Source organism: Phaenicophaeus curvirostris, chromosome 2 (genome assembly GCF_032191515.1).
Source record: "Phaenicophaeus curvirostris isolate KB17595 chromosome 2, BPBGC_Pcur_1.0, whole genome shotgun sequence".
NCBI lineage: Eukaryota > Metazoa > Chordata > Aves > Cuculiformes > Cuculidae > Phaenicophaeus > Phaenicophaeus curvirostris.
The window spans coordinates 100,909,636-100,937,317 of NC_091393.1; the positions used below are offsets into that span (position 1 = coordinate 100,909,636).

General features: G+C 42.1%; 1 protein-coding gene across 1 annotated transcript in view; it reads left to right on the forward strand.

Moving 5' to 3' along the window:
* Nucleotides 1–26,526, forward strand: part of HAO1 (hydroxyacid oxidase 1) — a 334,117-nt gene extending 307,591 nt beyond the window's left edge. Inside the window, exon 9 of the transcript XR_011336800.1 lies at nucleotides 26,514–26,526. The gene's annotated coding sequence lies outside the window, so the exon portion shown is untranslated. The remainder of the gene's footprint in view (nucleotides 1–26,513) is intronic.
* Nucleotides 26,527–27,682: the final 1,156 nt, after the last annotated feature.

The following is a 27,682-nucleotide window of genomic DNA, read 5'->3' on the forward strand; positions in this document are numbered from 1 at the left end:
TGAACTCTTGCAGGGTATGTCTGTGTGTCTCTACCCTCTTTTTTTTTTTTTTTCTATAGATAGTCTTGATCCAAAATTTGGTTTATGGAATTTGGATGCAGCTCTAAGGGAAGGATCTGACTTGGGAGTGGGTGTTGATCCTGCTTGTTCCACAAGCAGCTGTTAGCTGATTCTTTCCTCACCTCTTGGAGACATTCAAGATGGCCCTTGTAGGGTCATTGCCCAGATCCCCTTGTTGATTTCTTTCATAATATTGAAAATTCAGTTTTAAAAAATCGTTACTTTGACCAAGAAACTAGAATCAAAGTAAACCAGCAAAACCAGGAAAGTTCACTCTGAATTTCTGGGATGAGAGCCAGTTCTCAGCCACATGTTGGAGCTTTAGTATTTATGTCCTTTCTAATTGACTATATTGGCACCTGAATTTCCTCATCTTTGCCTTAAGCAATACATGCTAGAAGCACAATAAGAGCAAGACCCTTTTTGTAAAGACCATACAAAACACATCAAACACACATGAAAAAAAATACTACTATAAATCCCATTTTACAGAGCAGGAACTGAGGCTTCTCTATGTACAAGGTGTGAGACGAGAGAGAAGAAAGCCCAGGGTGCCCTTCTGCATCTCGAGTAGGAGTTTTGAAGACAGTTACAGCTGCGATAATACTTTCTCCTGTCTTGCACGAATAAATGACTTATCAGTTTTTCCCTTGTATCCTGTTCTCCATTGTCAGAAGCAGTGCCACCTTTGGCACCTTGGCAGAGAGGATTAAGGGAAAGGCAACCTCCCATTCTGCTTTCCCCTTCTTTCAGTGGTTGAGAGAAAATGTTAATATTATATAAAAACAGTTTCTGGAGTTGAAGCTGATTTATTTCAGTCAGACTTCAAATAAATTGAATTAAAAAAAAAGAAAAAGATGGGTACCAGCTATTGTAGATTACAGTTTGGAATTATATTTCATGTTACTCAGGTACCTGTCATATCTTTTTCCCCCTCAAGGCTTTCAGACTCTTTCAGCTCAAACTAGTAAGGTATGAACTTGCGCTTCCCCCAGTAGTGAAATACAATACTAAATTGGGAAGCTTCTTGAAAGGTTTGTAAAGGAAGTGCACAAACATCTGGTTGACATTTAATCTAGAAATGTCAGGCCCCAGGCTGACAGTTCCTTCGGTTAAACACCAAAACATGCTTATTGAGAAAATATAGGGAAGAGCTGGATATAAGACAAAATATGGTATCAAATCAGAAAAAGGTTGGGGATTTTTAAGAAAAATGAGCGTAACCTGTATGCTTAGAAACCTTTGTGCATTCTTGGTTATAATCAGCACACCATTAAAGGAAGGCAATTTGCTGTGAATGAAGCTGGGCTTAAGCTTTTTGTTAAGATGAGGATGATGTCTAGTAATTACTTTATCATTTGAATAAGTCAAACCTTACAGCAGGCGACCAAACCAAACCCTAGGGCCAAGTAGATGGCAGGTCCCCAAATCCTATCTGCTACATTCTGATGCTAGACATCATGATATGGTCTGATACCATTCGGTACCTCATTGGTACCCTGGAATATGCATCTCTAGTCAGTTTAGCAAAGGATTTATTGAGGATTTATTATATATAAATATAATAATAATATTATATATTATGTATTTATTATATATTTTATATTATAAAGGATTTATTTATTTTCTCAAAGTAAAATGAAAGTAAGAAACTACCCTCTCCTAGGAAAAAAATGGGCTTAGGAGAAGTTATTTTTTTCAAAAAGACTTTTTTTTTAATCTTATGTACTATTTTGAGTGCATTTTTCTAGTTTTTACTTTCTTTATATCCCTCAGTGTCTTCAATTCCTTCCAATCTACTTCATTTTTAGGGAAAATTGGCACATGTTATTCCAGATGAGGTTCCATCATCTGCCTGTGATGTAAACAGAGTTGTATTGCGTTACTATCCAACCTCACATTCTCTTGGCTCTCCTCACCCCTGCTGCCACAGAGCAAAGATGCTTCTCATGCTGCAGGTAAGGATGCCTTGCTTTGTGTCCCTAACTTGTTTTTAACTTTGCTACATAGAAATCCAGTCATTCCCCCGATATGTACTGTATCCAGCAACAACCAGCAGCAGATGTTCTCTTCCACTACCTTTTCACCTTCCTTTGGAAAGTCTTTCTACTTAATGATATGTCCTGGTCCCATGTGAACTAAAAAAATTGCATGTATAGTTTTCTTCTGCCCACGTAGATGATGCATGTTGAAAATGATGTCCCAGGGCATAAAGTTGTGTTACTCATCAGCTATGGGAGAAAGAGCAGACAAGCTGATTTTGGGAAGCAAAGATATAGGATCTGATCTGGTTTTTACTGGAATCAGAAATCAAGCTCCCACTCCAGCAAAACTCATGGCTTGCACATGGCTTGCAGCATTTCATTTGCACTGGTGAATGCACCAGGTTAAAACAAAGGTCATTAGAAAATGTACCCAAGAGGACAAGACCTGTTTAAATACACATTAAAGGGTGTAATGTTTGAGGGAAGTGTAGTTAAACTGAGCAAATCTGATAGGAGACCCCATCACCATAGATTTTAAAGGATGCCTTGGACTTTCTAAGCCTTTGTTTATTGTTAACTGATCAATAAATGGGCTTGGTTTTGCTCTAGCAGAAATGGTGGGGCAGAGAGAGGAATAGAGAGGGAGTGAAAACTGTTTGTTTTGGGAAACAGTTTCTTGTAAGCTCAGCTTGTAAGAATCACAAATTGAAAAGTTCACAACTGGAAGGCAAAATCTTCTGGCAGCATGCCAACTAGGGAAATGAACAGTGTTTGCTGGAGGAGCTTTAATCCCATTTGGGGATGGGAGGAGTGGCAGTTGGGGAGATAAGTGTGTACTCGCTGCACCCCTCTGAGTGTGTTTCTCCCTTTCTGAACCCACGTTTCTGCCTCTCCTCCTCCTGAGGAGGCCAGGTCTGTTGATGATCACAAAGGGCGCTGTTTTGCATTGTAACGTGGGGCTGTGAAGAGCCTCCTCATAGAAAGAGCTTCTTGAGCTCAGGCTGTCAACATCATGTTTGGTTGCTTGAACGTGACCCTTTCCAGCTGGTACAGAAAAACGTGGGCCATGCAGTGCTGGAGCTGTGGGACAGGCTTTGCTGTCAGTTGGTGTCATTGTGGCCCCAAAGCGCTCCTCTGTGCCTGATCTGGCGCTGAGCAAGACACTGGGGCAAAGTTTCAAGGTCTACACAAAGACGGACCTTTCCCTGGTCGCAATCATGCCCTAGAATTTGTGGCATTCTGTTCCTGCTTCAGAAAATGCTGAAAGGGCTGGAGAACACAGGGGTTGTTCCCTTTCCTCATCCCCTTGAGGGTGTATTGTCTAATTAGATACAAAGGCTGTTAAAATCAAAAGATTAAATGAGAAAGCTGCTTCATGTAAAATGGTCTCCAGCAAAGTCAGGGAAAGAAATTCTGCAAAATACTCAGTTTTAGTTCATATCTTTCAGTCTTTGTTGGATAGGAAAGAAAGAAAGAAACTGGAACTAACTTTCTATGTAAAATTCGATTTATGTTTAGAATTTTCATTTTGGGGCTTTATTTTCACTAAACTCCCAAATTATTGGTTTTAGTCAAACCTCCAGAAGAATTAGAACCTGATTACAGAACATGGGAGGAAATGTTTTGTTGTTGAGAGTTTTTCTTTGTATAACAGGTAACTTAATAAAAAAGAATTCCCAGAAGAGATATATTTTTAATATATACATAAATAAAAGGAGTCATATATATCACTTCTTAACTTCCATACAAAAGAATTGTCATTTTCCAAACAGTAATACTCCAATTATTGAACTGGAAGCATTTGTTTGCTTTTTGACACTGAATTCCATGTATATGTTAATACAGGACTTGGTCCGACAAGTCCAACCTGTAAAAATCATGTAGACCCAGGTTTAAGTTTGCTTTCAGAATTTGAACGTGTTTTGATGGGGGACTGGGTTGAGCCCCAGCTCCAAGCAGTACGTGCTATATGAAAGTACTTGCAGACTCTTGCCAGAGAGTGTAGAGCTGAACCATGGCTTCAAATTGAGGAACGCTGCTGAGTATGCTTGGAAATACAGGGTTTTACTTGAGCAAGATATCTACTTTTCTAGACCAAAGGTGTGCCTAATTTGGCACCCAGCTCTGGTGGAAAGTCATCAAGAGCAGGTTTCCTACCTGCCCTTTGTGACACTGAAAATATCTCCCCAAATGACTGAATTCAAGAGTTTAATGTTAGACATACAGGCTTTTCACAGTCTTGCCCCGGATCACTTGTATGAAGAAACTGTAAGGTGGGTGTCCTGGGTCAGTGCCAAAAGGTAGAACAGGACAAGATGATGTCAAGATGTTGGAAGAAGCTGGTCTGTCAGTACTTGCGATAACCACAGCAGACAGCCTCAGTACCTGTGATTTTTTCCTGTGCAAACCCCGTCCTCTTGTCCTCCATGAACTGCCAGTTACCAATGAATATGGGAAATGCAACTTTAACACCTGGATACCCCATCCTTCCATTTCCACATATGTTCAGCTTTGTTGTATACTAAGCGTAATGCATTATCAGGAAGCTTCATTCTTTTTCACATTGTGTACTGATAATGTGCAGGTATATCTAGAGAAAGCCCTGTGTGTGCGTGTAAGGGTTTTCCTGTTTTTGTAAACCCTTTGAAATGTGCACGCTAGAGGTAGGGTTGCTTTTAGAAGTGCCACCTACATATATTGCTGGACAATCTAGATAGGCTTGCTTTCTCAGTCCCTCCTGTGGCCTGCATTGCAGAGGTTTTTGAGTATGTGCCTTGGCTGAAAAGTTGCTGCTGTAGAGTAATGATATGTGATGGTAACCTGTGGGAGATGAGGAAGGTGTCCTCCAGGAGTCTGCCTCCTTGAGCATGCAGCACTTCATAAAGTTGTTTGTTTAAATTATTTCAGAGATATGAAATGAATATTGTTAATGGTGCTGCAAGAATGTGCCTGAGTGTTTTTTGATCCTGAAATCAGTATGGAGCTGTAGAAGCACCACTGCTCATGTCCTGCTTGTTTGTAGCTTAAATAATCAGAGATGGCTCGCAGCAGAGTTAGCAAAAAGGTAGAAGAATGAAGAATTAGACCTCTATGGCTAAGCTGTCTGTGAAAGGCTAGGACTAGATACAGCACTTAGATCTGTTTTCTTAAATACACAGGTAGCATTGTTTGTGGAAAATCCTCCGCATGTGTAAAATTTGCACCCTTTTTGCAATGATTAGGCTCATAGTGTTTGACAACACACACGCGCAAAATCAACATGTGCTGTGGAAAACCGATTTGGGGACACTGTGTCTGGTGGAATGTATTTAATCATTTTTCCCAAAGATATCCCCCTGATGTGAATGGTAACAGGATGTTTATAACAGAGATAAGGCTGGGATGAAATCCTACCCCTCTCTGGGAGCTAATAAAAGCAAAGATTTGGAATTAAGTATCACTTTCTCTGAGCTGCACACGAATGAGGAAATGGGGTCAGAAGGGCAAGCTGCAACATTGTAGGCACTTTATCTAAAACATAAACATTACTAGAGTGCATTCTGACCAAATTAACTCTCTCAGATCTGCCATGTTAGCATTCCTGTAGTACTTAAGCCTGCCAGCTTTACTGCTTCTCTGACTGAGGGTTGAACTCCAAGTTGGGGTTGACATTTGTGAACGGGGCTTTTAGTGGGGAGGGTCTGTTGAACCCTTCCGCAATTTGACATCTTCCAAAGAAATGCCAATGTCATTGCAGAAAAAGAAAGGGCGTGTGTGTGTGTGTGTCAGAAAAATAGGATCCACTCTGCTCAGTGTACAAGTCCCTGAAAAGCAGAATTTCCTTTACACAAGGGGTAAACACAGAGGAGTATTTGCTCTGCTACTGTTCACTGCAAAGCCCTTGCATCAGAGAAGCTGGGCTTGAAATCACAGCCCTCCTTCAAGTCCAAAGTGAGCCTCTTAATTTCAGCCTAGATGGTTTAGCACTGTGTTTAACACGCTTCCTAAAATCAGGACAAAAATTTGGGGCATGGATAGGTCCTGTTTGTCAAGGCTGTTAGGCAGCTCTGCTAAGGTAAAATCATCTAAGTTTCTCAAGCAGTGTCACACAATTCTTGTAGTAGCTGCTCACAGATGTTCAAACCAAAAGCAAGATCCCATTGTGCCAGGCAGTGTCCAGATGTCTTGTTGCAAAACTCAAAAAGGAAAGGAAGCACATGCTATCTCTGTACATGCCACAAGGGTTCAGTGGAGCTGATCCCATCTCCAGCATGAAAATAGAAGAGCAAAGGCCTGGAAAGGGAAGGAGGGAATGTAATATTAAAATTAGCACCTCCCAAAGATCAGACAAGCACTTGAGAGCTGAATTACTTCCTTGCTGTGGGGAGGGAGCAGAGGAGACCAAAATGTGCTCTACACCTTACTGCGGAGCAGATTGCTCCCTGCAATAGTCATGGACCTTGGCCAGGAGGGATGGGTAGGGGACAGCTCCAGGGCTCCTTCCAGGTCTGGCTGTAGCTGGTCGAGTTCTCAGTATCTGTTCAACTTGAAATGCTGCCCTGTTTTTAGGTGGTGTGGTTTGGTTTGGTTTTTTTTTGGTGTTCAGGGGTTTTTTTTCCAAGTTTTCATAGAATCATAGAATAACCAGGTTGGAAGAGGCCCACCGGATCATCTAGTCCAATCATTCCTATCAAACACTAAACCATGCCCCTTAGCACCTCGTCCACCCATGCCTTAAACATCTCCAGGGAAAGGGACACAACCACCTCCCTGGGCAGCCTGTTCCAGTGCCCAATGACCCTTTCTGTGAAAAATTTTTTCCTAATGTCCAGCCTAAATCTCCCCTGGTGGAGCTTGAGGCCATTCCCTCTTGTCCTGTCCCCTGTCACTTGGGAGAAGAGGCCAGCTCCCTCCTCTCTACAACCTCCTTTCAGGTAGTTACAGAGAGCAATGAGGTCTCCCCTCAGCCTCCTCTTCTCCAGGCTAAACAACCACAGCTCTCTCAGCCGCTCCTCATAAGGCCTGTTCTCCAGCCCCTTCACCAGCTTTGTTGCTCTTCTCTGGACTCGCTCCAGAGCCTCAACATCCTTCTTGTGGTGAGGGGCCCAGAACTGAACACAGGATTCGAGGAGCGGTCTCACCAGTGCTGAGTACAGAGGGAGAATAACCTCCTTGGTCCTGCTGGTCACGACGTTTCTGATAGAAGCCAAGATGCCCTTGGCCTTCTTGGCCACCTGGGCACACTGCTGGCTCATGTTCAGTCACTGTCAACCAACACCCCCAGGTCCCTCTCCTCCAGGCAGCTTTCTAGACAGACTTCTCCTAGTCTGTAGCGCTGCACAGGGTTGTTGTGCCCCAAGTGCAGGACCCGGCATTTGGCCTTGTTAAACCTCATGCCACTGGACTCAGCCCAGTGGCCCAGCCTGTCCAGATCCCTTTGCAGAGCCTTCCTACGCCCCAGCAGATCGACACTTCCACCCAGCTTAGTGTCGTCTGCAAACTTGCTAAGGGTGCACTCGATGCCTTCATCCAGGTCATTGATGAAGACATTGAACAGGGCTGGACCCAGCACTGAGCCCTGGGGAACCCCACTTGTCACTGGCCTCCAGCTGGATTTCACACCATTTACCACCACTCTCTGGGCCCGGCCATCCAACCAGTTTTCCACCCAGGAGAGTGTGCGCCTGTCCAGGCCAGAGGCTGACAGTTTCTCAAGCAGAATGCTGTGAGAAACTGTGTCAAAGGCTTTACTCAAGTCCAGGAAGATACATCCACAGCCTTTCCCTCATCCAGCAGCTGAGTGACTTTGTCATAGAAGGCGATCAGGTTAGTTTGGCAAGACCTGCCTTTTGTGAACCCATGTTGACTGGGCCTGATCACCCGGTTCTCTTGCATGTGCTTCATGATAGCACTCAAGATAACCTGTTCCATGACTTTCCCTGGCACTGAGGTCAGATTGACAGGCCTATAGTTCCCTGGATCCTCCCTGCGACCCTTCTTGTAGATGGGCACACCAGCCAGCCTCCAGTCAAATGGAACTTCCCCAGTCTTCCAGAACTGTTGGATGCAAGATAAAAAAAAATGGGAGTATTTTTAAATGTGCTGGGTAATAATTTTTTCTGCACCTTTTAGAAAAATCAAGCCATGCCAGCTGTTTGAAGAGGAGGGATCGCTTAGACGTTGTGCTTTTTTGAAGGAACAGATCCTCGAGGTGTCTTAAAATCCCTCCATGGTAAATAACCACTTTGCTACCCCCAATTTGGCAAAATACAGAATTTGCCCAAATCCCAGGACTTCCTGGGATCCCTGGGAGGGTCACAGCAAGGAGATTGGTAGGGCTGGGATTGCCACCTCCAGGGCAGTGTGTGTGTAGTGAGGATGCCCTGGAGGTGTGAGGTTGAGGAAACCTCATGTACTCACAATTCCTCTCTAGGTAGCTGAAAAGCATGGCAATTTCAGTGGATTTCGCCAGAATGTGTCCTGGACACCAGCTTGAAATTCTTTCTGTAAAATGTCCTTGTTTCAATTGGTTGAGATTTTGTGATTGAACAGGTATCCTTATTACTATTATTTCATTTCCAATCACCTCAGTTCTTGCAGAAATGAGAGCTGTAATGACCCAAAGCTGTGACTTGCCTAGATTCCTACAAGCAACAGGAGGAGAAGGAACCCAGGCTCAAAGTCTCAGTCTCTGTTTTTAAGACATCAAAATGACATTTTCACAGCTCCTTCCTGAGAAACCTCTTGAGTTAGTAAACTACCTGGTTGAGCTTTTTTTTTTTTTTTTTAACACTGTCACTTGAATTCTTATCATAATTCCTTATCTATGGCAAAGAGCTGTGTAAATACCTAGAGAAAAATCGCAGCTTTTCTGGGAACAGTTAGTCACTTCTAGTTTGTGGTAGTTTATGTTGTAGATAGCATAGATACCTGATGAGGCTTTACACAGCACTGGGTCAAAAAAAGCCATCCTTTTGTCAACCAAGACCCATCAAAGTCCTCTGGAGGACTTTGCTGCTGGAGCATCCCCTAGTAGGGCACTGATGTGTCATTGCAAGGTGCACTGGCGTGAACCAAGGCAGCAATCACCTTGAAACCTGAACTCAGCAATTCTGTGAATTAGAGGGGAGTGTTATTTCCAGTGATAGCTGCCAAGGAATCATGCTGCCAGCTTACTCCTTTCCTCATTTTGTTTTCCAGCATAACAGTTTCCAGCTGGATCCCAGCCCTTCAGAAAAGGGGAAAGGCTGAGGACTGTGATTTGCTAGAAATCATAAGTATGGGGGGAAAATGGGAGTGGGATATAAGGGTGGAAGAAGTTCTTCAGGTAGCATAAAGCCACATTAATGTCTGGAGATGGTGCTGAGCACCCCACAAGGTAGGACTAATGAAAAAATACCCAGTTCCTTGCATTGATGCCAGATCAGAGGGAACAGGCACTCTGAAGACAAGTCAGATATGTTGGTTCACACGGGCATTTTATTTTTTCAAGAGCACAAGTAGTTCCTGAGGTTTAAAATAGTGCAGTGAAACTACAGAGCTCTCAGGCTTGTCATGAGCCATGTAACAAAGCTGTTAGTATTCAGGAAGAATTGCAAACAGTGTGTTAATCCTCAGCACTCGTGGGGATCTTGTTAGGTGAGATCTGCTACCCTTCCAATGTGTTCCTTTCCGTTTTCTTTTCAAACCACAATCAAAACTCTCATATATTTTGTTTGAGATTTAAAACAGCCAGTGGTTCATTGATTCCACATAAAGGGCTTCTGTGCAGGGGATCGTACATCCGTTAAACTACTTAGGTCTGGTTGCCCCTTCCCGAGCTGAAGTCCCAGGGAGGAGGCTTTGGTGTTTCCACTCCAGCCATCCTACAAGGGGAGCAAAGCAATGCTAGTGCTCCTGACTGTGCTGGGTTTGTAGAGGCCTCACTGGGGAGTTGAGAGAGGCTGCTTGAATGGACAGAGCCAGATAGGCAGGGACAAAAGCCTATATCACTTTAGCTCTGTGACTGAGGCAGGGACCTGAACTCCCGGCCACATGCTCATGGAAGTGGCCACCTTCTGCCAGTAGTCTCTCAGGCCATGGTATGTCTGTGTATTCTAGGCTGAATATCTACTATTCAGGGTGAACCTGAGGAATGCTGTGTTGTTATATTGGTAGTCTTAATTATAATATCTAATATTTTGCAGTTCCCACTGAGGGGAGATCAAAACCAAGTCAAATATAGCTTCTCAGCTTGCCTGGAAGATGTGTGCAGGGTGAGGTCCCTGTGCTCCTGTCTCCCAGATCCCTGTGTTTACTCTCCTCTGGGCAGCTCACTTCCCCATTTGGACCTATGTGTCTTTAAGGTAGCATGGCGTAGTCATGCTGTGCTAGGGTCAGAAATCCCCTCTTCTCTCCACCACCTCAGAGGAGCTGTCAGAAAGTTGTTTTGGAGCTTGACAGTGCTTTGGGTAGGAAGCCAAGCTCTGTGTCTGAAATAATCAGTAGAGTATCCTGATAAATAGGTCTGTCTGGTGCTTCTATGTTTGGATGTCTGTTCCTCGTGGTAGTACAGAAAGGTTTCAAAATATACAATGTAGAGACCAACAAAACATAAATCAACCTTATTTAAAATTGCAACTGGTAACCCAATCTCATCCTTCAGTGTCCGAAGATTTTTGAATGCGTTGTTCTGACAAAAATGAGTACCACATAGCTTCAGTAGATAAGTTTACATCAGCTTATCCCAAAAGACTGAGTTCCCACATAGGTCTACAAAAGCTACTTTCATTTAAAAAATAATTACATAATTATTTAAAACATTGTGCAATCAGCATTGTTTTTTCTAACTAGGCTGTTTTGCATGACAGTTTTCCACTCCAGCCACCTTCTTGCAATAACAGTGGGGAATTTCAGTTTGAGTTCGACTTGCAGATATTTTTCTTTCCTCTTGAACTGCATTCATTAAATAGTTAGTTTATGTGGGTGGAAGTTGTGTATAGAACCCTCTTATTCTCAACAGCATTGGAAATTATTATTTGTTTGTTAATTTAAAACTATATATGTACCATAGATCTCATGGAAGTTGTTAAAATTCTGCTGGTTTTACAGTGTAAAATCAGCTGAGAGATCAGGCCCTGAGGTCACACGCTACCAAAAAAATTAAAGACTTGGGTGGAGGGACCATAAAGTAAAGGTAATCAGGGTTAGTGGGCAACCAGGAACCACTTTGTTGTCACTTTTACAAGTATTATCAAGTAACTTGTGCTGAGTGTAGTTATACTTGACCTAAAGTCTGTTTTATCCCAGTCCCTTTTGGGCATTTTCTCGGCAATAATTAACTAAGTCCTCATTAAGCAAGAGAATCAGGTTTGACTACACACTAATTTCTGCACAGAAATTTAAACAACTCTCTTCTTAAAAATGACATGCTCCCACGGTATCATACTCCTGTTTGACACATTGGCTAACAGTAGCATGAGTGTCCACCCAGGAGTCAGATGACTTTCACCCATATTTATTTAGCTTCTGAAGAGCCTGAGAGCACCTCAGTGGTTGTGGAAACCCCTCGGGTATTTCCTGGCTTGGTTATTTGGGCTGAAGACACACTGCTTTCCCAGACTGTAATGGGACTGGATTGATGCAACTCTAAGCAGAATTTGACCATATCCTCATTGGAGACCATGATACTATTTTTTCTTGTTCAGCATCATGAATATCTTCCTACTTTGTAGACTTTGTAGAGTGGTGAGGAGGAGAGGTATGGGCTTGATTCCCATTTCTGCCACTGGCTTTCTGTGGAGTTTTTCTCACTTGTTAGAGGTCATGTTCCCTAGAAGAATCCAAGAACAGGCATCCAAATGCTCAGCCCTCTACTGTTGGCCTCCCTGGTTTTCAGTTCTCCCAGTGCAAGAAGGGACCTTCCATCTATGGGTGCCTTTTTGTGGTACATGTAGGAGAGTGAGATTAGAGATCTCTGGTTTTCTGATTTCCTACAGTGCCTAGCACAGATGAGATCTAAGTGTAGCAGAGAAAACTGGGTCCTGCCACTAATGGCAGCAGCAATGATAACATGGGAATAGAGATCAATTTTCTCAGTGACAGATTACACTCCCTTTTATCTGTTTTTCTGAAGTAATCCCAACAGTTTTGACTAGGAAAAAAGTCATTTATGTGTACATATACTGTGTGGTTTCACACCCATCACGTTTCTTCTCTTTACCTAAATGCACATCTATTCAAATGTTCAGTGGGGTACATTGAGCCAAAACCTTGATGTGTGCTCCTACTGAACATGCCATAAACATTTCCCTAATACTCTCCAAGGTGCCCTTTCTATCTGGACTTCAGAGCAGCTAAACTTCCCAGAAAATATTGTAGTCAATGAGGTTTTACAACACAGAGTCCCTCTCGCACTCTTTTCCTGTGTGTTTTTTTTCTTTTTTCCCTTTTGAAGTGGAAACCGTATTCATTTTCAAAGTAGATATGTGCAGTCAGCAATGATGAAAATGAAGGTAACTGTCAAAAATCCTGCCAGAAGGGAATTCTCCACTTGAATTTCTGCTTACATTATTAAGACAAGTAAATTATCTTTTCATGGAATGTTTCCTTTTTTTCTGGAAACACTACTGATAAATGATGTAATATTTGAGGCCCTTCTCCACAGCTGTTAGAATCCCAAAGTTTCTGTTCCCTACACCACAAGAAACAGAGACGCCAAGTAAAACCTTAACTTGACTTTCATGATTAAATGTGATGGTATCGCAGAGGGAAATAAGGAATCTACAAATATTATTCTGAAAGTAATGGCTTGATTGAGCTCTTATATTTCTTCCTGGGTATTTTTAGGAGCCTGCTGTTGTCACTACAGGGTTGAGGAAAAAGCCAAGAAGAGTTCTGAAATAGTAGCTGAGAGGTACTTTCTGTAGCTGCAGCCTGAAATGCTATTTAAAATCTACCTTGACAAGAACAAGGTATAGCTGCTGTGTCAAAGCAGAAAGCTGCTATTTTTAACACAAGTATCTTAACTTGTACTCAGGAGGGGATTTGTTTCTATGCTGCTTTCAGCTTGTCTCTTTCAGACATTAAGGTCTGGGGTTGTTTTGTATAATATAGGAAGATGGAATAACCGGAGCATAAACTGTCATAGACTGACAGGATGGTGTAGCACCTTTTGGTGAGAAGGGATCCTTTTCCTTTTTTTTTTTTTCTCCTCTCCCTAAGCTGTGCACTGAAACCTGAATAATAGAGGCCACTTTTGCTCTATATCTTAAATAATTTAGGTTGGCTGTTGACATTTTAGTGCAAGTAGCTTATCTTAGGGGTAAGAGCTGCTTAACCCATTGCAAGATGGAATGGATACCTTTCCCCCCACCCAATATAAACAGTTCCTGGACTCGCCAACCAGTGTTTGGGAAGTTCTCTTGACATTTGACACTGTGCAATTTACTACTCCTGTCAGGTGGATATGTTTGTCTCTGGTGACCAACACTAGTCTCTGTTGCACTCCATGTTGCCTTTTTGCTCCTTACAAAGGAGGATTTTCTTGCCTCTGAACAGCACCTACTACAGCACCTACTCCTGCTGGTTTCTTCCCCTTGTGGACAGAAGCACTGATTGCCTGTACTCTGGGGGAGTCATTTCTGCCTTTCTTGAGGGCCTTGCCCTTCTGCTTCAAAGATCAGGAGAAAAATGATGCTGTTTAATCATTGTAACTGGTTGAAGCCTCCTTGTTTGTCTCTTTTGTATCTAGATAAGCAGCCTTTAAGGGGAAAGCTGATTTGTAAACACATAACATTTTAAGCCAAGGAGACTGTTATGGCTACAGAGCAATTAATAAGTGTGGGATCTGCCTAATAATTCTCATATTGACATGAGGAGCGAGTAAACCCATCTTTGGCAGCTGTTTTTTTTGCATTGAAAACATGCAGATATGCTGACTTCAGCATCCCATCACTGCCTTCTAAATTTTATCTATGTATTGTCAAAGAGGATCTGGCAGGGCAAGGAATTTTAGACCAATATTAAAGTGCATAAAGAGTGTGAACTTTATACAAGGATCCAAGTGACTTGTACCTGTTTCTTGCTTACCCTTTACTGTTGCTCTTCTTTGGATCCATTCCTCTGAGCAAAGCATATTTTATATGTGGTCAAAAAACTTGAGGGAGTGGAAAAGATACACAGAAAGAATGGCTGAATTTTAGGAGTTCAGAGCTAGGTACGTGTTCTCAGGTTAGCTAACAGATTGCTCCAGCTAGGAAGATAAATAAGTATTATTTTTTTTCTGATGCTATCGTTACACAAAAGGCCTTCAGGTTCCAATCCAAACACTCCGGTAGGGCATATGAATGAGAAACTTTCACAACACAAAAACATTTTTTGGACTTCTTACAATTTTGATTAATATCCACAATCTTCACAGCACTTTTGGCCAGATGAGGTAACTAGATGAAAATGCAGCAACGAACCCCAAACAACAAAGACATATTGAAGCTGGGGGCTGGAGAACAGGCCTTATGAGGAACGGCTGAGAGAGCTGGGGTTGTTTAGCCTGGAGAAGAGGAGGCTGAGGGGAGATCTTATTGCTCTCTAGAATTACCTGAAAGGAGGTTGCGGAGAGGAGGGTGCTGGCCTCTTCTCCCAAGTGACAGGGGACAGGACAAAAGGGAATGGCCTCAAGCTCCACCAGGGGAGGTTCAGGCTGAACATTAGGAAAAAATTTTTCACAGAAAGGGTCATCAGGCACTGGTAGATGCTGCCCAGGGAGGTGGTTGATTCACCTTCCCTGGAGATGTTTAAGGCACGGGTGGATGAGGTGCTGAAGGGCATGGTTTAGTGTTTGATAGGAATGGTTGGACTCGATGATCCAGTGGGTCTCTTCCAACCTGGTGATTCTATGATTCTGTGAAGCCAACACAAGTGAAAAAAAAAAGAGAGGTCTGAGTTCAGACAATGATATCATTTGGTGCAGGTAGAACTGTCTGAAAATTGGGAAGCTTTGCAAGCTGTCTTCAGACTTGTGGCAGAGGTGGGCAGCTGCTCCATTCAATTTAATTTTTAGTGGTGATGAGAAGCCTGGAAGGAAAATCAGTTAGATAGCCTGTATGTGCATGCATACTGTGCCCAGCACAGCAAGTAGGAGGAAATATGAAAGTGAGTTCTGCTAGGAGCTAGAGAAGACTTGCAGTAGGCAGAAATACTTTGTTAAAACATTACAATGATACGGTACAGTGCATTTTGGTTTTTCTCCACAGGTTAGTACAAATGGTTTTGAATAACTGCTCAGTTATTCAAAACTCACTCAAGTACTTCCAAAGCACTTGTTTATCTGAGCAGTAGTTTTCAATAAGAAAATATCATTTTTGAGGGTGCATTGAGAAGAAGGGGACAGATTATTATTGTGATCAGCCTCCCTGAAAATATTTAAATCCCACTCATATCGTTCAAGATCCCACTCCAAAAAGTGCCGCATGAGCTTAAAAAAAAAGTACCACACTTCTGCAGAGCACTGGAGAACCAGCTTCTGACCATTATCACCCTATAGCATCAGTGTCTTCCAAAACATACAGTCAGGCATAAAACATACACAGGATGAATTAAAGGCCAGCTTCTCCAAAGGCGAAACAAGAGCAGATGAACACATGTGATTCACTGCACTGAGGGAGCCTGATTTAAATTTGTGTTTGAATGTGGACGGTGTAACTTCCTGGTGTGACAGGCTCCCTCCAATCCACCCCCCCGAGAACTTTACGCATTCTAGGTAGAGGTTCTGATTTCAATGCATGAAGACAAGTGATGTCTAGCAATGGGCTTTGAGAGCAGGATCACTTCTGTCAGATACTGAAGACATTACCTAATCATCTGCTTTCTAAATTCCTGGGAACTATGCAGCTAAGAACTAATGGAGCCAACCAGACACATGCACGCATCAAAAATGAGTTTCGTTAAACACCTGGGGTGAGCACCTCAGCTGATGTAAACGGGCAGCAATGATACTAAGCTAATATATAGCAGCCGAAGATTTGGTGCAGGAATGCTATAATTTTTTCTATTTAGAGCAGTGCTAGCAATTTGCAGGCGTTTGTTATTAGGAATGGGCCAAATATTTCAGAGGAAATTATGGAGTAATAACAACCACAGAACCTAAATTAGTTGTTTTTAAGTTATAAGAGCATAAAATAATAGCATCTGACACCACTAACCACTATTCTCTTTTGCACTCCTTAAAACTTCAGATGCACTTTGCCAAACCAATTGTTTCCAAATTCTGTCAAAAATATTGTCCTTGGTCAGAAAGCTTGGATGCTAAGTTTCAACCCAGAATGATTTTTATGGCTGAGTGACAGAAACCTTGAAAAGGAGATTTATAATGAATACAACCTTAACTACTGTGGTGTGAACAGTGCTGCAATTCTCATTAGTTGAGCTTTTTTTTCCCTTTTTTCTCAGAATTTCAGAGGGTGGGTCTGTCCATAGGAAGTAGTGAACTTGTGTGTATGCTTCTGTCATGGCAGGAAAGGAACTCGACAGCTTCATTTCCCCTTTCATCTCTGGACATCTGTCTGGATTCAAAGATTGTTGTGGATCTGAAGCAATAGGATTTAAGTATGGTTTTTCATGGTGTGGGCAGGCAGTGTGACTGTGGCATATAAGCCAAGAGGTTTCGGCACCAGGAGTTGACTCCTGTCCTCCTGTTTAATGAGGTTTATTCACTGGGGGATGGTGGAAAGGCTTTGAACCTGAGAACACGCCTTAGCAAATGAGGAGACAGGAGGACCATCAAGTGGAGGATATGCCAGGCTCATATCCTGCTCAGCCTTACAGCTAAACTCCAGATTTCAGGTTCTGGGAGAAGGTAAGATATTCCCTTTGTGTATGTTAAACACCAGGTGTGCAGGGTTGAGAAATGGCAGTGGAGAGCTAGCTGGAGGATTTTTTTCTATGAATTTGGACTTTTTTTTCCCCATGAGCTGTTGCACAGCTCTCGCGAGAAGCAGCATGTGTACATCTCCCATTGAAGTATTTCCTCAGTGCAGCACAAAATTCAAGGCCAAAAAAAAAAATATAAAAAGCCTTTCAAACCAGTTTCTTACACAGAAAGCATTGCAGCTTCACATAGCCCTCAAACAGGATTGTGACCCTTTCTTGAAGCCCCTGATGTAAATATTGCCTTAAGTATCCAGTTTAAAACTCTCAGGTTGGGACCTGAGCTGGGGTGGCAAAAACTGCATGGAAATGCAAAGCCCTAAAATAAGAAATAAGTTATATAGGCCAGTGGGTCTCCTCAGTACGGTCTCCTGGGTTTGCAAGATGGCACATGTGGTGAGTAATGTCATAGTCATCCCAGAGTAGAAAACAAACTGAAGTAAAAGGTCTTAGAAGTCTTTCATCTCTACTTTCCCAAGCCACAAGTGGTGAAATCTTCACATGGCTTGCTCAGGTTGCTTTTGAAAGATGAGAACTTCCGTCCTCGATGGGAGAGGCAGAATAGGACTGAAATTGCCCTGTTAATGAAGAAACCATTAATAATAACTGCCTCTGCTAGAAGCTGTTCTCATGATACGTGCTTTTAGTGCCTTTGGTATGTAGGGAGAAGATTTGATGAACCTACAAGGTCTCTCCTGTCTGACTGGAAAGCTATTCAAATTCATTCAAGATGAGAGAGGATTCCCCTGTAATGAATGACCCAGTTCACAGCTTCATCGTGCACATACTTTGCAGAAGATTGTTTGAAATGTTTTATCTGGCTGCTGGAGTACTGCCTTTGAGTAACAATTTCTCTTCTGAATTGTGATGGTGGTTTTTGGTTTAATTTTCAGTAACAAGAAAACACCTTTCTGGTGATTATTTCATCAGATATCTATTTATTTATTTATTTTTCTCTTAACTGTATACTTGGATGGAGAGGAGGTGGATTGTGTTTGAATTGAAGATTGAGTTGAGTGCAACGAGATCTCACCACTCAACCCTTGATATCTATATCCATTAGAAATATCAAAGTAAGCAGAAACTCAGGCTGGGGCACACTTCAGCTGCCCACTGGAGGTTGTGCATACTCTGCTGCCATCTGGCTAGCACTGAGCCCTTCCATCCTACCCTGGCAGTACAACAAGGAAGCTTTCCTTGCCTCTGTTTTGTGGGTGGCTGGAAGATCGCTTCATGCAGTTATATGCAAATGATTGCAAATATTACCTCTCTGCCACAGTGAAGTGGCTCCCAACACCCAGTACAACGCTGATCCGAAGCCGATTTTTTTTTTTTTCAGCTGGAAATAGTCATTAAACTCATGGGTGCACCACTTAGCTTTCAGCAATTTTCTGTCCTTAGGGCCTGACCTGCCATTTCCAGGTCTATACAAAACTGTTAATAAGGACAGCTTAGGAGAAAGCACCTGCCAGCTTAAATGTGTGAGGTACATGTGTTTTGTCTGGCCTTTTCTATTGGACCTCCTTTACCATCCTCTCTGTGTTTGTGTAATCCAAAAACCAGCTGCACCAAGCCCATGCAGGGCAAGGGGAAGAGAATAAACACAATCATGTTTGTTTTCCATCCTCTTACTATCAGACACAAAGAACAACTTCAAAGCAATACATAACTAAGTTAGGTGATACACCAACAATAATTAAAACGCCCCTGCAGGAAGTCATGTCACTGAAAAAACAACTGCTTCAGAAAGCAATAACATTTTTCTGCCAAAGGCATGTGAAACTACTGTATCTGGGCTGTGACTCAAAAAAAAAAAAAAAGAAATTGGCCTTTGCTTTAATCCATCCCTATTCAGGGCAATTGAGCTGAACTAATGCTGAAACTGCACTGGTTACAGTGGGGAAAAATTAAAGCACAGAGCAGCTTTGAGCCACCTCTGAGTGGAGGCAGCTTCCACAAGGGAAAAGAAAAGGCTGTTGAAGGTGATCTCCATGTGAGAGCCATGCGTAGGCAGAGGACAGACTTTGCAACTCTGTTGTGCTCTATGGTTTTATTGAAAATTTTCTCACTCATCTCCCGCATCCAAATTGTGCCCCATGTGAAGGAAACCAGGACACTGCACTGCTGAAATGCAGGGAAAATTTGAGGTCAGTGGAAGTGTGGTGTGACCCTGTCTTTTCTCTCTGAGCATGGAGGATTATAGTGTTGAAGTGCCATTATGGCACTCTTGAGTGTCTGCATCGTAAATCAGTGATGTTCAGGTGGAAAATGTGTATAGTTGCCCACCATGAAGCACCGTATTGGTGATGGTTTGTGGAGAGGCAAAAGCATTCCCATTTGTGCCAATACTGGTCATTTCAGCATGATACCAACTTGCTTATGTCTTTATCACAAGCAAGACCTACTAAAGCCTATAAAAGGAGCCTAACTGGCTCTGGATCACTTCTGTGTGCTTCTCATTGCTAGAAGAAATGATCCTTTCATAGTTATCATGGGCTTCATTGCTACTAAAAACTGTCTGCAATGCTTGCTTTATGGCCTGTACAACTGCTGTCCTCTGTAGATGCTGCAAATGTTAGTGCTCTCAATGCTTTCTTTCCTTCTCTTTTTATAGTCAGGATTGTAAAATGTAAATATTACTGAATGATTGTTAAGCTGACTTTGGAAGACTTGACTATAATGTCAAGTTACAGTCCTTGATTTAGGGAGTAGTAATTCTAAAGTGGAAGCAAATTGTTGAAGAGATCTACCTGTAAGGGTAAAAAAACCCCAAATCAACCAAACAAACCCGAAACAGTTGCTGCTATTTACTACAATAAATTATAAAAATAGCTTAAAGGATAGATGCTAAAGAAAAAAAAAACAAAAAAACCCCAAAAAAACCCAAACCCTAACCGCCAAACCAAAAGCCAGAATGTATGTCACTTTGAAAAGAGGAGTTACTCAGGTCTTGAGCAGTAAGCCCCAACAATGAAGTTAACTTACAGGCAAAACCCATGTTTTATCAATCAGCTGCTGCTTCTTTTAAGTTTGACAGCTTTTGTAAGCAGGAAAATGTCAATTACATAAGATATTTGAACCTGTGGAAATAGCCCATGGAAACACAAAATGTCTGTTCACACATCAAAATGATCCAGACTTGAAGGAAGTTAAAAACCAGAATGCACTAAGGAATTATCTCACAGAAAAATGGAAACTGTTATGAATTTTCAAGAAATATTGGCTAATTAATTTCTTTGGTGAGTTTATAAGGTTATTTAGGATTGGAGAAAATGAGCTAACTTCCCTATTTTTCCTGATGTGTAACAGCTATGGAAACACTCTTAAATAAGTGTCCCATCATTATGAATTCATTTGGTTATCCTTTTAATAACAATGATTATACTCAAGCATTTTATGTGAATGCTACATCCCATCTCTTTCAGGTGCTGCTTGGTCACTTCACTGAGCGCTTGTCAGCTGGGTCTTATTAAATTCCCATTAAGGAAGGAAGAGCTAAATACCTAGTAACAAAATTGAAAGGGGGTGAGTCTAAAAAACACATAGGCTTGGATCTGGAAAATTAGTTCTTATAGAAGAGAAAATGTTCTGTTTAAGTGAAAAAAGCACTAAAATTTACTTCTACCATCTATTGCTATGTAGTTGGAAACCTGGTTTTACAAAGTGCAGTCACATCAGTTGATTCAATGCTCATTTTCTGCAGCAAGACATGACCTTTGGTAATGTGTTTTATTAGATGCAACTGATGTAGCTGGAAAAAGTAGACACGAACTTTCATGCTTATGAGCTCTTCTTCAGGTCTGAAGAAGTGTGTGATTTAATGTTATGCGTTTTGTAAAGCATGTTCAACTAAATCACCAGCATGTCCTAGTGCCAAGAAGCATTGCCCACACAGAGATCTCATAACTACTAGCCAATTTGCTGTGAATTCAAATGCCACTTAACATTGCCTTTAATTTACAAGTTAAGATGAACAAATGGGGATGATTTTATCTGAATGAATGCACATACAGCAGTTTGATGGTGTTTTACCTGTCTGATGAAAATAAGCAATCTCCTGCTAAAACTCCAGCCAACGAATGCTAAATTAGTGCCCCAGATTATACAGTCAAACAGACACGTTTCTAACAGCGAGGAATATGGCTTGCAGCATATTAACATACCTGGGAAACTTCTCTTTTTTCCATGGAAAATTTAACATTGTCATTAAAGACTGAACATTTTTAGTCTAACCTGGAATGTTTTCAGTGTGTGGCTGAAACTGGAAAGTTTTCAGCTAAAATATTCTTCATGTTGTAGAAATTGGATTTTTTTTACATTTTCTGTAAAAGGTTTCATTTACCTAAACCAGACATTTTCTCTCTAAATACTAATATATTCAATAGTCTAGTTAGGATTATTTAGTTTAGGAGGATAAAAAGCTATATGGGCTGAGTACTCTCATGCTGCATGTGACCCAAGCATCACTGTTCACCAGCAGCCAGCTTTCCTGCCTTTTTTGCTCTTAATTTCCCTCCTGCTAGGGGAACAGTGTTACATAGCCAAAATCTTTTGTGAACCCACCACAGACTAATGCTGCTCAAGTGACTGAACATAAAACAATTAAAATACCGTGTTGTTAACATCAAATACTATTTATCAGTGAAATTAAGATATTCTTAGATTAAAATCCTGGTTGCCTATAATATTATTTCTTTCTTGTCAAGCTGGTGGTTGCTTGGGACATGCACAATGCCAACTCCAGCAGCATTTGGTCGAGGCCAGTATAGTTTTGTGTAGGTGCTGTAAGTGGTGTAATGTAGAGAGCATCCGAGCTGTGCCCTCCTATTTCCTGGGCTGTTGGAGGTGCCAAGGTCCCAAAGGGTGCATAAGAGCTGCTCTGTATGTAAGAGCACCTCCATATCTGATTTAATTGCAGCAGGCGGTAGGCTTGTTGCAGCCCCCAGGGATAGGGGGAGAGAAGCAGCCTCGGGAAGTGAACAGAGCCTTCAGGCTAGTTTATGCCAGTGAAGAGCTGCAGAAACTCTTTCATTATCTCTTAAAGTAAAGTATTACTTTGGCTTCTCACCCTCAGTGACTGGGATGAGCAAGATGTGTTGCCCTTTGCTCTATTCAAATGGTGATGCTCAGCTGAACAGAATTTCCCTTGGTGTAGCCCCAGGCGTGTTTTGGTGGGGAAATAAGCACCTAGGGCTACATACTTACTGGGGTGCTGTGTTGCATGAGGAAAGGGTCCTCCCATGAAGCAAACCACAAAAGTTCAGTAGATGAGCTGTATTAATGAGGTTTGAAGAATTAACCCCGTCAGATTATGAAATATCCTCTGTAATTGCTCTTGTTCACAGTGGCATTACCTAGTTCTCACTATCCCAAAGACAAGTGTGATGTGAGGCTATTACTACCTACAGGAGAGGCTTTTTATGATCATGAGCGCTGGCTCAGATAGTCATCTTAAAGTAAGTTCCCCGTCAAGCTTTCTGACATCATTGGATATGATTACTGACACCTGTTTAGTAAATAATGAAATTACATCAGGTCTTTTCAGCACCAGGTTGTTAAAAGAGAGCTCTAGTGCAGATGTAACCTCTAGTATGAATAGGAGAATTCATTAGGCATCAAGGTCTTTAAACTCATCGGGGCTGAACAGTAATTTACCTCACACCACAACTGTTAGCAAGTGATTTAGTGACAAGGGATTGACAAGGTACATTTCCCTAGAGGGCACAATAAATAATTTTTTTCATCCCAAAGCATTTTTGCAGAAAAGTTTATGTATTTGACTATTCAACATTAATCCATTTCTAGTAGTTTGACAGAGAGCTTTTTTTTATTTCAATGACCGATGAAAATCTTGCCTGAGTTAATCTCTTTTTTACAGTATTATTTGGTGAACTTATCCTGCATGATCTAATCTCACAGTGGAAAACCAAATAAAAATTTATTGGTAAGCAGAAATGAGTTCACTAGCCTGCTCAGCTGGCACTATAGATGATGACAATGCTTTGGCATTTTGAATATAGTATTTTTCCTGGCTTTTGGAAGCCATGATGGTCATATTGAGCAAAACATGAGCAGCATTTCTCAAACTGTGCCATAGGTCTCTGTGAGCAGACCATCGGTGTGAACTTAGCTGACTTTCAGACCCCTTGTTTCTATTGCAAATTTTTAAAAGAAGCTTCCAACTACTCTGGTTGTCACACGCTGTCTTTCTGTTACTGTTTAAAGAGTTTCTTTATGATCTATTAGAAGGGGGTTTTCCTGCTGTTTTCAGCAAGTGGTTGTTCAGATAAGAGATGAGAGGCCACTATGGGAGAAAAAAGCCACCTTCCTTCAGACATCTTCCAAATAGCCCAGTGTAGGAGCATTTTGGTACTGCATCTTGGGTAATCCAAGCAAAAAGCCCAGCTTGCCAAAAAAAGTCAGAGTTTTAGTGATCAAATCTTAGATTTACATGAGGCCATACATCATCACAGATCAACTTATGTGTGTGGGGTGTTCCATCAGTATTGAACCGATTAAAAATGCAGTATTTTGCTTAATATTTCTTTCTGTGATTTTTGGAGTTAACAAAACAGAAATTTTCATGGAGAAAATTTTTGAGTTTTTGTCACTCCAGAATTTCTTTCAGTGGAGCATCTCCAGCAAGCTCTAGCTACTAATATATGTAAAAGCAAACAGCAATTTGAAGGGGGCTTTAAATGCTCGTGCTAAGTTTTCTGTGCTTAATTAAACAGCTCTTTACTGTGTGCCCATTAAATTCAAATAATGCCACTCCAACCACTGATCTAAGGCTTCTAAATGACAAAGTGTTCAGCCTGCTGCTTGATTTGTGGTTATTAGTGATTTTACTTCCTGCTTTCACTTTCAGAGCTGGTTTAGAGTTCAGAATCTAAGCTTTTTGGATGTGCCTTTTGGATGTGCCTTTTCAGTTCAATTTTCGTACCTGCCTATGCTCCAGGCTAATATGCCAAGTCCTCTACTGTTGAGCTTCTCATCAATCCACACTTTCAAGTCCTTCTCTTAACAGCTGCTCTCAATTATGCCATCCCCCATCCTGTACTGAAATCATGGATTGCCTCAAGCCATGTATGAGACCATGCACTTGGCCTTGTTGAACCTCGTGAGATTCTCACAGGCCCACTTCTGCAGCCTGTCCAGGTCCCTCTGGATGACATCCCATCCTTCCACTGTGGCAACTGCACCACTCAGTTTGGTGTAGTCCGCAAACTTGCTGAGAGTGCACTCGATCTCACTGTCTGCATCATTGATGAAGATATTAAACAGCACTGGTCCCATTACAGACCTCTGATGGACAGCACTTGTCACGGATCTCCATCTGGACTTCGAGACATTGACCACTACTCTCTGAATACGACCATCCAACCAATTTCTTATCCACCGAACAATCCACCCACCAAATCCTCCTCTCCCCAATTTAGAGTGAAGGATGTTGGGGTGGGGGACGACGACGGGACTGTGTCAAAGGCTTTACCGAAGTCCAAATGGATTACATCTGTTGGTTTTCCCTTGTCCACTGCTGTGGTTATCCCATCATAGAAAGCCACTAGGTTGGTCAGACAAGACTTGCTCCTGGTGAAGCCATTCAGGCTGTCTCAAATCACTGTCCTCCATGTGCTTTAGCATAGCATCTAGGAGGTTCTGTTCCACGATCTTCACAGGCACACAGATGTGGCTGACAGATCAGTAGCTCCCAGGGTCATCTTTTCTACCCTTCTTAAAAATGGGCACAATGTTGCCCCTCTTCCAGGGGCCAGGGACTTCTCGTGGTTGTTGTGACTTTTCAGATATCATGGAGAGTGGCTTGGCCACCACATCAGCCAATTCCCTCAGGAATCTGGGATGCATCTCATCAGGTCCCATAGACTCGTATATGTTCAGGTTCCTCAGGTGGTCATGAACCTGATCCTCTGCTACAGTGGGAGGGGCTTACCCCCCTTGCCCCCATCTTGTTGTCCATTGGCCCAGGAGGGGTGAGGAGAGCAGTTATCTGTGAAGAGTGAGGCAAAAACATTGAGTACCTCAGTCTTCTCCTGGTCTGTTGATATGAGGTCACCATGTTAAACCATCAGTGGGGGTACACTTTCTTTAACCTTCCTTTTCTGGTTGATGTGCTCATAGAAGCCCTTCTGTTAGTTTTCACTTCCCTTACCAAGTTCAGCTCCAGCTGTGCCTTGGCCTTCCTGACCCCACCCCTAAACAACTGGGCAGCATCCCTATATGCTTCCCAGGTTTCCTGCCCCCACTTGCACTACCTGCGCAGTTCCCTCTTGCTCTTCAGTTTGACCAGCAGGTCTCAACTCAGCCACGCTGATCTCTTCCCTTCCCTGCCTGATTTCCTGTGCCTGGGGACTGAGTGCTGTTGCGCTTTATGGAAAGCATCCTTAAATATTTGCCAGCTCTGTTCAGCTACCTTGTTTCTGAGGACCATATCTCAGGGGATCCTACTGAGTAACTCCTTGAAGAGCTGGAAGTCTGCTTTCCCAAAATTTAGGATCCTGACTATAGTCCTCACCTGTCCCACATCCATCAGGACCTTGAACACCACCAGTGCATGATCACTGCAGCCCAGGCTGCCTCCAATCTTGACATTGTTTATGAGCTCACTGGTATTGGTGATCATCAGATCCAGTATCGCATCCCCTCAGGTGGTGGGGTTGTCTATTAGCTGGGTTAAGAAATTATCTTCAATGCACTCTAGGAGTCTCCTGCATTGCCTCCAGCTTGCCATGCTACTTTTCCAGGGTGGTTGAAGTCCCCCAAGCTGATGAAAGCTTGAGAGCATGAAGCCTCCTGTAGCTGGAAGAAGAAGACTTCATCGGTAGGTTGTGCTTGATTAGGTGGCTGTAGTATACACCAACCACAAGGTTCCTTTTGCTACCTTGGTCTTTTATTCTGACCGACAAGCTTTCAACTTGTTCGCGGCTACTCTTCCAAGACAGCTCTTCACGTTATTCATTTCCTGATATAGAGGGCAGTGCCTCCACCCCTCCTTCCCTTCAGACGTTTGATATTGCTGTTTCAGCTCGCATTATCTGAGTAGCAGTGTAGGGGTAATGCTGGAGGAAATGTGTTTTGCAGGAGCTTTGGTTGTAGCAGGAATTTCACTCTTTGAAATTCATAATCAACAACTCATTTCCATTGAAAGTTGCGCTTGGAGAGGCAGCCCTTCAAATGTACTGAGATACCTAAATTATTTTGTGGTGACTAAGCCCCTGTGAAAGCAGAATTTAGACTTTTTAAGCTGTGTAAGTGTTTCTGCAAATCGCATGTTGGTTCATGAAGTAACGGCTGCTGATGCTTTCTTTGGCAGTTATGCTGATGATCGTGTTCAGAAAGTTTCAGCCAGCTGTTTTCCAATCCTTGCTAATATTTTGGGTCAACAGTCATGTCTGTCAAGCCTATCCTATAGCACTTGCAAGCCTGAAATACTTTGTACAATGTTAATGAGGACGGGAGAGGACTTTTCCTGTCCTGGGAACAGACTTAGCATAATAGTCTTCTTGTGCCCGTGTAAGATCTTTTCTGCCGACAGGGTGGAAAGAGAAAGGTCTCTGCAAAAATAGTACTTTGATTTTTGCTGCTTTTTCTGCATGCATCCCAGTGGCAAATGACTTGTCTCCAAATGAAAGCTCCTGGTGAAAGAAGAAAGCAAGAAAAGCACTGAGGTAATTTAGAGCTCGCAAGGGAGGCATTCCTTCTTCTGTGAGACCTGTCTAAATCCCTGCTGAAATACAGCATATCATGTTTTAATCCCCAAAGGTTTTCTGCACTGTATTGTTTGTGTAGGCTGTTCTTTTCCCACCCACAAGAAGAAGGAAAGGAAATACAAGCTCCTGCCCTTATACAGTTTAATAACTTTTCCCAAGAGTTTGGAGATTTTGACTGGGACAAACTTCCCACTCAGTTAACACCGCTTTATCTCAAGGCTAAGAGTTTGGGTGGAGGGAGAGGGAGCTGGTGTGTTAATGCAAAGCACAATACTGCCCAGAGTGGATGCTCCTGTTCAACTGTCTTCTGTGGATTAATTAATGACTTGTTTCCCAAGTGGATTAATCTGAACGTGATTAAAGGCACTATCGGTATCCACCCATGCAGATATCAAATTGATAAGTACCTGTTCCATGGTAGCTGGCCTAATTTGTTTCCCAAGTTAGAGGTGCCCCAGAGTGAAAAGTTTTGAAAGACTATAAACGGTTTAGCAACACATAAGCTGTTTGATTTTGAGCAGGACTCATGGTCCCCTAAAGATAGCTGAAAATGACAAAGTTTGGGTTTATGAATGTCTATGGATTCAATACCAAAACCCAAGCCTTCATACCATCTCTCATGACACTGTGATATTCTTTCCTAGTACTATGGTGGCCCACTGAGAATTGGTTACTAATTATGAATAGCCAAAGTGAGCAGTTCATTAATATGCCATAAGCTATAATAGATAAAATATCTGAGCAAACACTTATGAATAAAACAGCACTTATTTTTGAAGGCTGATAAAAAAAATAAATTGGGAACTGAATTAAAATGTTCCAAATAATTGTCTTGACTCCATTTGCAACTTTCTCAAACATTAGAACTGTGTGGATATACTTTATCTGACGTTTTAAGAATGAATTTTCTTAACTGAAATGGGAGAAATTGTGTGTCATTTTAAAGTAAACTGCTTCCTTTTCTTAAATCACTTGTTCTTAAAAAGAGCATTTGTGCAAATTTATATTCAAAGAAATAGATTATGA